We start from the raw sequence: 13,962 nt of genomic DNA on the forward strand, positions 1-13,962 counted from the left end.
CACCAAATGTGAGAGCACCCAAATATATTAATCAATTAATCACAAACTAAAGAAACTCATCGATAGTAATACCATAATAGTAGGAGACTTCAACACCCCCTCACAGCAATGGACAGATTATCTAATCAAAGTATCAACAAGCAAACAATGGCTTTGAATGACATACTGGACCAGATGGACTTAACAGTTATATTCAGAACATTTCATCCTAAAGTAGCAGAATATACATTCTTCTCCAGTGCACATGGAACGTTCTCCAGAATAGACCATATACTGGGACATAAATCAGCCCTAAGTAAGTACAAAAAGATCGAGATCATACCATGCATAGTTTCAGACCACAATGCTATGAAACTCGAAATCAACCACAAGAAAAAATTTGGAAAGGTAACAAATACTTGGAGACTGAAGAACATCCTATAAAAGAATGAGTGGGCTAACCAAGCAGTTAACGAGGAAATTAAAAAGTATATGGAAGTCAATGAAAATGATAACACCACAACCCCAAACCTCTGGGACACAGCAAAGGCGGTCAAGAGGAAAGTATATAGCAATCCAGGCCTTCCTAAAGAAGGAAGAAAGATCTCAGATACACAATCTAACCTTATGTCTTAAGGAGTTGGAAAAAGAACAGCAAATAAAACCCAAAACCAGCAGAAGACAGGAAATAATAAAGATTATAGCAGAAACTAATGCTATCAAAACCAAAAAAAACACAAAAAACAAAACAGTACAACAGATCAATGAAACCAGAAGTTGGTTCTTTGAAAGAATTAACAAAAGTGATAAACCACTAGCCAGTTTGATCAAAAAGAAGAAAAGGACCCAAATAAATAAAATCCAGAATGAAAGAGGAGAGATCACAACCAACACAGCAGAAAAAAAAAACAATAATAAGAGAATATTATGAGCAATTATATGCCAATAAAATTTGCAATCTTGAAGAAATGGACAAATTCCTAGAAACATATACAATACCAAAACTGAAATAGGAAGATATAGAAAATTTGAACAGACCCATAACCAGTAAGGAAATCAAATTAGTAATAAAAAATCTGCCAAAAAACAAGAGTCCGGGGCCAGATGGCTTTCCAGGGGATTTCTACCAAACATTTAAGGAAGCGTGAACACCTATTCTCTTGAAGCTGTTCCAAAAAATAGAAACGGAAGGAAAACTTCCAAACTCTTTCTATGAAGTCAGCATTACCTTGACTCCAAAACCAGACAGACACTCCACTAAGAAGGAGAACTATGGACCAATTTCCCTGATGAACATGGATGCAAAAACCTCAACAAGATATTAGCCAATTGGCTCCAACAATACATTAAAAAAATTATTCACCACGACCAAGTGGGATTTATACCTGGGATGCAGGGCTGGTTCAATATCCGAAAAACAATTAATATGATTCATCACATCAATAAATGAAAAGACAAGAACCATATGATCCTCTCAGTAGATGCAGAGAAAGCATTTGACAAAATACAGCATCCTTTCTTGATAAAAACCCTCAAGAAAGTAGAGCTAGAAGGAGCATACATCGAGATCATAAAAGCCACGTATGAATGACCCAACGCTAATATCATCCTCAATGGTGAAAAACTGAGAACTTTTCCCCTAAAGTCAGGAACAAGACAGGGATGTCCACTCTTGCCACTGTTATTTAACACAGTATTGGAAGTCTTAACCTCTGCAATCAGACAACACAAAGAAATAAAAGGCATCCAAATTGGCCAAGAGGAGGTCAAACTTTCACTCTTTGAAGATGACATGATACTCTATATGGAAAACCCTAAAGATTCCACCAAAAAACTGCTAGAATTGATTCATGAATTCAGCAAAGTTGCAGGATATAAATCAATGCACAGAAATCAGCTGCATTCTTATACACCAATAATGAAGGGACAGAAAGAGAAATCAAGGAATTATCACACTTACAGTTGCACAAAAACCATAAAATACCTAGGAACAAATCTAACCAAAGAGGTGAAAAATCTATACGCTGAAAACTATAGAAAGCTTATGAAAGAAATTGAAAAAGTCACCAAAACAGGAAAAAGATTCCATGCTCCTGGATAGGAAGAACAAATCTTGTTAAAATGTTGATACTACCCAAAGTAATATACATATTCAATGCAATCCCTATCAAAATAACACCAGCATTCTTCACAGAGCTAGAAAAAATAATTCTAAAATTTGTATGGAACCAGAAGAGACCTGGAATAGTCAAAGCAATCTTGAAAAAGAAAGCCAAAGCAGGAGGTATCACAATCCCAGACTTCAAGCTATACTACAAAGCTGTAATCATCAAGACAGTATGGTACTGGCAGAAGAACAGACACTAAGATCAATGGAACAGAATAGAGATCCCAGAAATGGACCCACAAACATATGGCCAACTATTCTTTGACAAAGCAGGAGAGAACATCCAATGGAATAAAGACAGTCTTTTCAGCAAATGGTGCTGGGAAAACTGGACAGTGACATGCAGAAGAATGAACCTGGATCACTTTCTTACACCACACACAAAAATAAACTCAAAATGGATGAAAGACCTAAATGTAAGAACAGGAAGCCATCAAAATCCTCGAGGAGAAAGGAGGCAAAAACCTCTTTGATCTTGGCCACAGCAACTTCTTACTCAATATGTCTCTGGAGGCAAGGGAAACAAAAACAAAAAGTAACTACTGGGACCTCATCAAAATAAAAAGCTTCTGCACAGTGAAGGAAAACTATCAGCAAAACTAAGAGGCAACCAACAGAATTGGAGAGGATATTTGCAGATGACATATCAGATAAAGGGTTAGTATCCAAAATCTATAAAGAACTTATCAAACTCAACATCCAATAAAACAAATAATCCAGTGAAGAAATGGGCAAAAGACATGAATAGACACTTCTCCAAAGAAGATATCCAGATGGCCAACCAACACATGAAAAAATGCTCAACATCACTCATCATGAGGAAAATACAAATCAAAACCACAATGAGATGCCACCTTACACCTGTCAGAATGGCTAACATTAACAACTCAGGCAACAACAGATGTTTTCAAGGATTCAGAGAAAGAGGATCTCTTTTGCATTGTTGGTGGGAATGTAAGCTGGTGCAACCACTCTGGAAAACAGTATGGAGGTTCCTCAAAACACTAAAAATAGAACTACCCTATGACCCAACAATTGCACTACTAGGCATTTATCCAAGGAATACAGGTGTGCTGTTTCAAAGGGACACATGCACCCCCATGTTTATAGCAGCACTATCAACAATAGCCAAAGTATGGAAAGAGCCCAAATGTCCATCAATGGATGAATGGATAAAGAAGATGTGGTATATATATATGTACACACACACACACACACACACACACGCACACACACACACACACAATGGAGTATTACTCAGCAATCAAAAAATGAAATCTTGCCATTTTTAACTACGTGGAATGAACTGGAGGGTATTATGCTAAGTGAAATTAGCCAATCAGAGAAAGACAAATATCATATGACTTTGCTCATATGAGGACTTTAAGAGACAAAACAGATGAACATAAGGGAGGGGAAACAAAAATAATATAAAAACAGGGAGGGAGACAAAACAGAAGAGACTCATGAATATGGAGAAGAAACTGAGGCTTACTGTAGGGTTGTGGGAGGGGGGATGGGCTAAATGGGTAAGGGGTACTAAGGAATCTACTGAAATCATTGCTGCACTATATGATAACTAAATTGGATGTAAATTTAAAAAAATAAAATAAGGTAAACAATTTATATAGAGAGAGTAATTTCCTATCTGCTAATAAAGCTACAGAAATTGGCTACAAAAAGAAAGAAGGAAAGTATAACTAGAAAGCATGAAAAATTATGTACACTTCAAATTTGATGATTTTAGGGGCGCCTGGGTGGCTCAGTCGGTTGGGCGTCCGACTTCGGCTCAGGTCATGATCTCACGGTCCGTGAGTTCGAGCCCTGCGTCGGGCTCTGTGCTGACAGCTCGGAGCCTGGAGCCTGTTTCAGATTCTGTGTCTCCCTCTCTCTGCCCCTCCCCCGTTCATGCTCTGCCTCTCTCTGTCTCAAAAATAAATAAACGTTAAGAAAATTAAAAAAAAAATTTTGATGATTTTATAATGTATTTTTTCATTCTCATATGTAGATACTTATTAAAAGCTGCTTAACAATGTGAGTAGAGCTACAGATTTATAGCAATATTGTATATATTGTATTGTATCTATTGTTTTGTTAGTGTTGTTGTTTATCCCTTTTTTTCTTTGCTTCTTTTTTTAGAAATATTTTATTTTTATTTTTTCCCCACATTTTTATTTAAATTCCAGCTAGTTAACAAACAGTGTAATACTAGTTTCAGGTGTAAAATATTGTGATTCAACACTTCCACACAACACCTGGTGCTCATCAAGACAAGTGCCCCCCTTACTCCCATCTGCTACATCACCCATCCCCCTGCCCACCTCCCTCTGATAACCATCAGTTTGTTCTCTATAGTTAAGATGTCTATTGTTTTTTAACCACAGCACATTAAAAACTTTCATTCTTCAAAGTAAGTTAATTACTTTTTGTAGGCTCATTACCTTAAAGTGTTTACATATATATATACACACACACATATGTATATATAATCTGTATCAGTTTCTGTTCTGTAGATTGAGTTTGTACATACCTGTTGTGTACAAAATTGAATTCCAATCCTATACAGAAGTCTGATGCAGTCTAGATTGGACAAGACAGAGAAGCCCATGTTGTGGTGAATAACACGTAAGCCGCGTGGGGCCACTTTGGCCAGCATCACAGCCGCTACAGTTGGAGCCGTGTTAGGAAACATCAGTTTGTCATTCTAACTCTACTTTGTCAATAGCATGCACTATTTTTCATTAATGGGACAGTAGAATAAAATATCCATTATATGGGAATGACAGCCTTCAAAAAGTTCTTTTTAATCATATGCAAATTGAAGTCTTAATAAGTTGACCATTTTTCCATATTTACCAGTTTTTAATAGCAGTATTTCACAATAATTTTAGGAAGTGTGCTTTTATCAGGTACCTTTGTGCCAATATTGACCCTCAGAATCTTAGTTGTTAATTATATTGAATTAATTTTTGATAATTCACCATGTTCAGATCTGTTACTATAGTAACTTAAGGCATAAATCATGTATAACCAGATAATTTTCCACATGATAACTTGGGGTAATATCGAAGTATTTTTCTGGAATATTAAAATAATACCATTTCTATTCTATATGTAATAAAACATGTAATTTCATATCTGAAATGGAAATTATTATTATAAAAATTCTGAATTTATACTGATACTATTATACAGGTATAGACTTGGAATAGTCGTAAATAGTTTTATGATGGCATCATATGCCAAAATAACTGTTTTTTGTTTTTTGTTTGTTTGTTTGTTTTTTGGAGAGAGAGAGCATGAGCAGGGGAGAGAGGGGCAGACAGGAAGAGAGAGCGAATCCCAAGCATGCTCCAGGTTCAGTGCAGAGTCCCACACAGGGCTTGATCCCACAGTTCTAGGACAATGACCTGAGCAGAAATCTAGAGTTGGTTGCTCAACCAACTGTACCACCCAGGCAAATAACTAATTTTTTTAATGTTTATTTATTTTTGAGAGAGAGAGAGACAGAGCACCAGCAGGATAGGGGCAGAGAGAGAGAGGGAAACACAGAATCTGAAGCAGGTTCCAGGCTCTGAGCTGTTAGCACAGAGCCCAGTGCGGGACTGGAACTCACCAATCCAAACCATGAGATCATGACCTGAGCTGAGATGCTTAACCAACTGAACCACCCAGGTGTCCCTAACTCATTTTTAATTCAAATATAATACACAAGGAACAATTAGATAGACATGGATAGAAACATTCCTGTACAGACAAAATGGTATGACTTTGAAGCCAACAAATCTGGCTTTTTTTTTTTTTAATGAAATGCTTCATGTTTTGCATGTCATCCTTGCACCAAGGCCATGCTAATTTTCTCTATATCATTCCAATTTGATATTATGTACTGCCAAGCAAGCACCAAATACGGCTTTTAATTCTGACTTTACTTCTAGCTCCCTTTGTATGATTTTGGTTAAATCAGTCTTCTTAGCTTCCATTTCTCATACTTAAATGGCGGGGGGGGGGGGGTGGGAATGCACCTTTCTTTATTGAATTTGAATATCATGATTGAAGGAGCCAATTTAATATAACACAGCACTGTGTCTGTCATGTTAAAGGCACTCAAAAAATGTTAATTCCTCCAATATGTTTTTATTGAACTGATTGGATTTGAAAATGTATAATCTCTATGTTTTAAATTATGGAGAATATTTTAGTTTTGGTAAGTGGTAACAAAACAACAATAAATTGTATTTAAAATATCAATGAGCCCTGATGAGTCTAAAGGATTTCTTAAGGTAGAAATGTTACACTCTAATCAGAAGTATGACCACCATGATAAAAACTGCTTAAAGGAAACACACGGATGGCAGCTCCATTTTTAAAATTATGCCTAAAGAAAAATTACTACATAAAACATAATTTCAAAGTATAATCATTTTACTTCCTCAGATTAACCAAAGATGAATGACGGCCATATTACTTTTAATGTGCAAAGAGATGCCAAAAAGGACATTTAAAATCACTTTCATCCATTAAGAGTAACATTAAATCCCAATGAAATTTAAGTTTTAATTTTATAATGCATCTCAATCTGAAACTTTCATTTCTAATTAGTAATTTATTCCTTTGAACTTCCTATCAGGTTGGCTGTGCCAATCTCAAGCCCTCGATTATAATTTGTCACTTACTCATTTCTGATGTCAAGATTCAGACTACTAATGGACAGCCATGTTATTCTGCTACCTGGATGTACCAAAAAAAAGTCACTGATCTCAAGGACCAATAAAACTCTATATTTTATTGACTGCTTAGCATACTCCACTCAATAGTATTTATTGAGAACTTCCTGTGAAGATATTATTTTGGTTATTATATGGTTACAAAATATGAATTAAGCACTGCCAGAATTAAGCATTACCAGTGAGCAAAGACCTTGGAATTTAGTGAGGGAGCTAAGGCAACGTGTATATAGATATGTGTTAGACAAAGCAGAAAGACATTAAATCAATAAATCATTAATAAAATCTAGGTTTGTGTTATATATGGAGATTAGTGATGTTTAGGGTACATCCAGGCAGCAGAACCCAATGGCTGTTTAACATAAATTTCACACAAGGAATTCTTCCTCCATCATTTTTTTTTCCTTCATCATTTTTTATGTGGCCTATGGGACTACCACATATATCTCTACTTCCAACTCTGTTTTCTATGCTAAGTTGCAGCAAACATTTCCAAACATATATTTTATTAGTAAGGAATGGTAAAGTTCCAAGAGATTATAGGAAAATCAATAAAGTCAACTTACTAAAAATGTTTTTAATGAGGACAGCGATCTTGAATAGAATAAAATGGGATTTTTTTTTCAAGCTATATGGGTACAAGTTTGGGTTGAATCGGTTTATGCCAAAATTATTGAGGAGTCAGGCTTCTGTTCAAAAAATCTATGTGTGATCTTTCAGGCCTGACCACAGGCAGTTACAAAAGTTTTGCTTGGCAGATATTGTAAGGGAGAGCTGCCTTTCCTACACCAGACTCGGAGCACAGCCAATGCACGGATGTTTCTGGAGAAAGTTACAGTCAGGAACTCAGGACCTCTTGGCCAGCCAGCCATGCTCTTATCTGTATTACCAGCCTAAGCGCCTCCATTCTCTACCCCCATCAGGAACCAATGTAAGAGACACCTGTGACAGACACCTCTGCTGAGATTTCTTTATGGGGAAAGGATGGGGGAGGGACATGACACTTTTTTCTCCTTGTCCATTAGTAGTCTGAATCTTGACAAAGTATTTAGTACTTTGCCACTCCTAGCCCTTACCTTTCCTTCTCCTCCTCCACCCAGGTCCATAAAACTACAGGATCCTTTTGTTCAGTTTCTCTTGGGAGTGATATAATTACTTCCGTTTTGGCTAGCAATCCACCATATCTGTGCTGATGCATCTGACCCTTGTCTGGTGCCATTTGACAGAGAAAAATGAAACAGTGGGAGATTTGGCCTTCCTCTATTTAGCCTGTTGCTTATAATTTTGCACTAAGTGACTAAAGGGTTTCATTTTGGCGTGTAGTGTCAATGAGCTACTGTGACACCTGGCCACTCAGCAATCTCCAGCTCAACTTGGCCCTTGAAGTTGTCTACCTTCTTTGAGCTCTTCTTAGCTGTAAAACTGAGATGCTGATGCCTTTCTATCATAAGAGATGACATAAGTAGATTTCTTAAGATAAAACAGACATTCAATAACAGCAATCTCAAAACCATAACTATAACTGGAAACTTGAAGGATCTCCAAAACAGTAAATAACAGCGATTGAGCATATGAATCATGTTACACTTTGGTTAAGTTTTTATAAATATGAACATTAGATCTTGCATCTTCAAACTACACATATTTTCAACAGGATGTCATTAGATGACTTCAAAGTCAACATATTTATGTAAAACATATTCTAATTCCAACAAGAAACTAACTCACTTTTTACCAATAGTACTGGGTACTATGTGGTACTAATAGTACTGTGCAATAGTCACCAGGACCCAGGTTTTTGAGTCCTATTTTGTTCCTGCTTTTCCCCAGGACAGTGCTTCATGTGCACGTATGAAAGAGACAGAACCTCACTTGCTATCTATACCTGTTATCTTAACAGGAATCTGACACAAAATGTCATCCTGCCTATCCCCAACATTTTTGTAACATATTTGTTCAATTAGAAACAAATAAGCAATACTTGAGCAAATGAATTCTTCACAGGCCAAGTTAATAATTATCAGATGCACCCAGACGTTTTTCAGTATCAATTTAAAGGCAAGAAAATTCCATTCCCTACTGTTGTCTTACATAGTAAGAGCAAGTATGGCAGTGGAGTTGGTTGATTCATGTCTTCTGAATATTATTTGTCCATTTCTGCCTCCATGAAATGTCCTTATAATTAACATTTATGCATATTTCTTAGAATTTTCTGTTCCTTCAATCTCACAGTTTGTGAGTTCGGGCCCCACATCGGGCTCTGTGCTGACAGCTCAGAGCCTGGAGCCTGCTTCCGATTCTGTGTCTTCCTCTCTCTCCACCTCTCCCCCGCTCATGCTCTACGTCTTTCTCTCAAAAATAAATAAACATTAAAAAAAGAATTTTCTGTTCCTTCTAATTCTTCAAAACCAAAGTCTGAATTTCCCCATCAATTTTTTAGTCCACTAATTCATATTCCTTTCTTCTATCAATAATGCATGTGACCCACAACACTAATTTGGTCCTTGGTGCTGTGATATTTTATTCATTTAACAACACAATTATTATTCAAAATGCCATATAGCCTTCTTAGGCATACATAATTGCCACGATGTTTTGACTAGACAACTTTAATAATAAAAAATTAGGTATATATTAAGAAGTATAGTTTCAAATTTAAATTGCTGCCTGAATAAACTTGGTAATTAAAGCAAGCTGTATGAGATTTCAGCATATTATATAAGTGGGGTCTTTCTTAGGCATTTCCTTTAAGTCTTGATTTATTCTTGATTTATTGTATCCTAACTTCTCTCATTTAAAGTTACCTCCAATTTAGAAATATATTGAAGTTTTATTTGACTCATATAAGATTTATTTTAACATGTGACAAGGTCAACTCCAACTTCAATGAAAACAACACTCTTCAACTGATCGCCATTCCACTGCACAGAAGTAACATTTTATTTTTAGAGGAAAATAGATTCAAAGAAACATGGTTGCCATGGTATAATTAGAGATAGGTGTGCACTGTTTCAAAGTCTTCAAAATTAGTATCATTTAAGGCTAATAAGATTTTTTTTTTCAAAGTAAATTACATGACCAAATATATCTTTCTGTTAATGTAATTGTATTCTTTTGATATTCCTCACTAGATAGTAATTTTTATATTCTACTCTAGGAATTTGTGTCAAGGAAAACATATTCTATGTAATATTAAGAGTCTGAAATAGAACATTTTCTGGATAATTATTTTTGTGTTTTTCAGTTAGAAGGTGAATATTATATTTTCTTATGAAGTATTCATTGGTGTTAGATATGCTTCACTAATTTACTTAAAAATTGATTTTTCACTTCTTTGATTATTAAAATATTCAGATATAATAGGATAAAATCTTATTAGTAAATGAACAAGGGAATTTAAGTCAGGACAAAAGGAATGGAGTAAATGTTCTTGTGAGGGAAGGAGAACTAAATCTTATTAAATTTTACTATTTATCTTGTGTTACTTTATTTTTTTTTTAATTTTTTTTTTTTAACGTTTATTTATTTTTGAGACAGAGAGAGACAGCATGAACAGGGGAGGGTCAGAGAGAGAGAGAGGGAGACACAGAATCTGAAACAGGCTCCAGGCTCTGAGCTGTCAGCACAGAGCCCGACGCGGGGCTTGAACTCACGGACCGTGAGATCATGACCTGAGCCGAAGTCAGACGCTTAACCGACTGAGCCACCCAGGCGCCCCTATCTTGTGTTACTTTAAAGATGTATGTTTCATTTAATATAATTTTTTCACAAATCTATAAGGCAAGTTGCTGGAATGTCTTTTATTTTCTTTACAAATAAAAAGGTTGTGACTTAGAGAGATTTCACTCCTTGCCAACCTTCAATTACCTAGGCACTTTCACAGCAAACACTTCAGTGTTTCACGGATGCATATCTCTCTTGAGCCACAGATTATGTTAAAAGTCTCTGAATGTCTCAATACAGTAGAAGCAATTAAGTTCTTTCCACCTACCCCGCCAAAAAAAACAAACAAAAAAAAAAACAAAAACAAAAACAAAAACTGATTCTAACACCGAATGTTATCACTAAATTGTGTAAATAATAGCTCCCTCTTTTTATTCAGTTAAATTGCTGGAAGTAAAAATCACATTTTACCAAAATATCCTGCTGGAGTGTGTAAGAACTGTAGATGCAGGCAGCTTAAAACACTGTTAGTGTAGCTTTAAAAGTGTTAAAACAGGGGTGTCTGGGTGGCTCAGTTGGTTAAGCATCTGACTTCAGTTCAGGTCATTTATTATCTCCTTCAGTTCAGGTCATAAGCTCATGGTTCATGAGTTCAAGCCCTACGTTGGTCTCTGTGCTAACAGCTCTGAGTCTGGAGGCTGCTTCAGATTCTGTGTCACCCTCTCTGTCCCTTCCCCCCCCTCTCTCTCTCTCTCTCTCAAAGATGAATAAACATTAAAAAAATAAAAGAGTTAAAACACAATTCTAGTAAAAATATGAAATGAGCAGGAGACAAAGTTTTATTTATCTCATTAATGAGGAAACCAACAGGACAGTAGAGCTAGTTTAAAGTCCATTTGAGGAGCAGAGATTTGTATAATTTGGGAAAGTCATGCTGAGGTAAGTTTGTTAAGTTAAACACAAAAGTGATTAATAAACAATTATTTTGGAGTTATTTTTTTCTATAGAACAAAAATCAATTGCGTCTCTTTTGGACAACATATATACAACTTAACAACACGCGTATTCAGAGTCTTTGTCCCAATAAGTAGTTAATGGGCAAATGTACATCCCTAGAGAATTAAATAATCTTCAGGTGAGAATGTTAGCCCATACTTCAGTATGGCATTGAAAAATATGGTATTGTTAAATAGCTTTGTAACATCACTGCTACGTTGTTTCCAGCAATTGACTCTAAAGCATCAGGCAAAAAATGGCCCTCTAGTTGTTTACCTTAACCCAGAATACGAACCAATGTCACAACATATCATTGTGATCATGTTTATTTCAGTTTCTCTCTCTCTAAAAGTTAAATTGTCCTTGTTCACCTCATACACTGAAGATTGTCTTTATTTCTGAAGCCAACTTTTGCCATAAATTAAGTACCTCTTATCTAGAATAATAGATGATATAATATGGCCCCTATTATTAATCATACATATTTTTTGGCTTTGTAAAAATTCATTGATAAGTTGTCAAAGAAGCTCATTGAGCCTAAGTCATTAGACTTAAATATGCCATAGTGGAATAGAAATGAATAAAATAAGGGAGGATTTGATATCTGCCTTTGGGACAACAGCTAGTTAATTATTTTAGACAAAAGTTGTAAAATAACAATGCATTTTCCTCCATTGAAAGAAGGTTTTGTGAATCACAATGTCAGTATAAATATGTTTGAACATTGATTATATAAATTTAAGAGTTTGTTAGAGTTCTCTGTCATAAATATAATTCATTTTCAGGAGGAAAAACAGTAATTTGCAAGTAATTGCCAATTAACATGCTTCACTAATATAACTGATTTCACACACCTCTCCATCAACTTCCTTGAGTGAGCAAAAAAAATTTAAGAAATGATGTTCTTTATTAGTAGTGTTTTTATGTCCTTGCCTTATTTTAATAGTGTATACTGTTAGGAAGAAAATATATAAAAAATCCCCAGCCTCTGACAAAACCCTGCTAATTGAACAGAAATAGCAAATCCTTTAAGGAACAACAACATTGGATTTTACAACTTCTTTTCTTTTTGGTTAATCATTTCTCATAGCCTTCTTAAATTTCTCTATCTAAAACACTGAGTACTCACAAGTATACTATTGGTAGCTTCTATGAAAACTGTTTCAAGACAGAGATATCTATGATACTATTTCTTTATTTTATTTTTTTATTTTATTTTTAAAATGTTTTTAATGTTTATTTATTTTTGAGAGAGAGACAGAGACAGAGTGTGAGTGGGGGAGGGGCAGAGAGAGAGGGAGACACAGAACCTGAAGCAGCCTCCAGGCTCTGAGCTGTCAGCACAGAGCCCAATGCAGGACTGGAACTCACAAACCATGCGATCATGACCTGAGCCCAAGTCTGATGCTTAACTGACTGAGTCACCAAGGCGCCCCCTATTTCTTTATTTTATATTAAACCATAAATTTTGCTTCTTGTACAAAAGGAGAAAGATTAAGAAAATAAGAATCAACAATTACTGTTAAAGTGATTGGTTGTCTTTCTGTATTAAAAAGTCTGCACCGGGGTGCCTGGGTGGCGCAGTCGGTTAAGCATCCGACTTCAGCCAGGTCACGATCTCGCGGTCCGTGAGTTCGAGCCCCGCCTCAGGCTCTGGGCTGATGGCTCGGAGCCTGGAGCCTGTTTCCGATTCTGTGTCTCCCTCTCTCTCTGCCCCTCCCACGTTCATGCTCTGTCTCTCTCTGTCCCAAAAATAAATAAAAAACGTTTAAAAAAAATTAAAAAAAAAAAAACTCTGCACCTATTATGCCTTTAATTAGATAAGAAGATTTTGATTTTGAACCCTATGATTGTTGGTGGCTGTGAAGCAATTATACCATAGAATTTCTCTTCGGTTCTTTTAAAATAAATTGTGTAGTAGATGTAGCTCCTAAATCTGGTCATTATTTAAAAGGTTAGGAAGAAGTTAACTATAATTAGAGGGCAATGGAAAGTCTACTGTGAAATGAATGGTATATATTTTAGGAGGTCTGTAAGATCAGTTGGCATAGGTTATATATCCTTTAAATTGTGCTTGCCGTTCTCCTTTGCTATGAAACTAAAAAGTTGTTTAAAATTTTATAGATGTATTATTTGTTTAAATTATAGTTCTATCTGCAAACATGGACCAAGGTGACTGGACAAAGATAAACTATTAAGAGAACCAAGATTATTATCAAAACGATGCACTTAAATATCAACTTAGAGGTGCCTGGGTATCTCAGTCTGTTAAGCGTCTGATTCTTGATTTTGGCTCAGGTCATGATCTCACGGTTCCTGGTTTTGAGCCCTGCATCGGGCTCTGGGCTAACAGAGCAGAGCCTGCTTGGGATTCTCTGCCTCTCTCTCTCTCTATCCCTCCCCTCTTCTCACTCTCTCTCAAAATAAATA

General features: G+C 35.8%; 1 protein-coding gene and 1 pseudogene across 3 annotated transcripts in view; both read right to left on the reverse strand.

Moving 5' to 3' along the window:
• Positions 1 to 13,962, reverse strand: part of FSTL5 (follistatin like 5) — a 722,149-nt gene that overhangs the window by 226,036 nt on the left and 482,151 nt on the right. The gene's annotated exons all lie outside the window — the stretch shown is intronic.
• Positions 5,951 to 6,050, reverse strand: LOC125924113 (uncharacterized; annotated as a pseudogene).

Source organism: Panthera uncia, chromosome B1 (genome assembly GCF_023721935.1).
Source record: "Panthera uncia isolate 11264 chromosome B1, Puncia_PCG_1.0, whole genome shotgun sequence".
Lineage (NCBI taxonomy): Eukaryota > Metazoa > Chordata > Mammalia > Carnivora > Felidae > Panthera > Panthera uncia.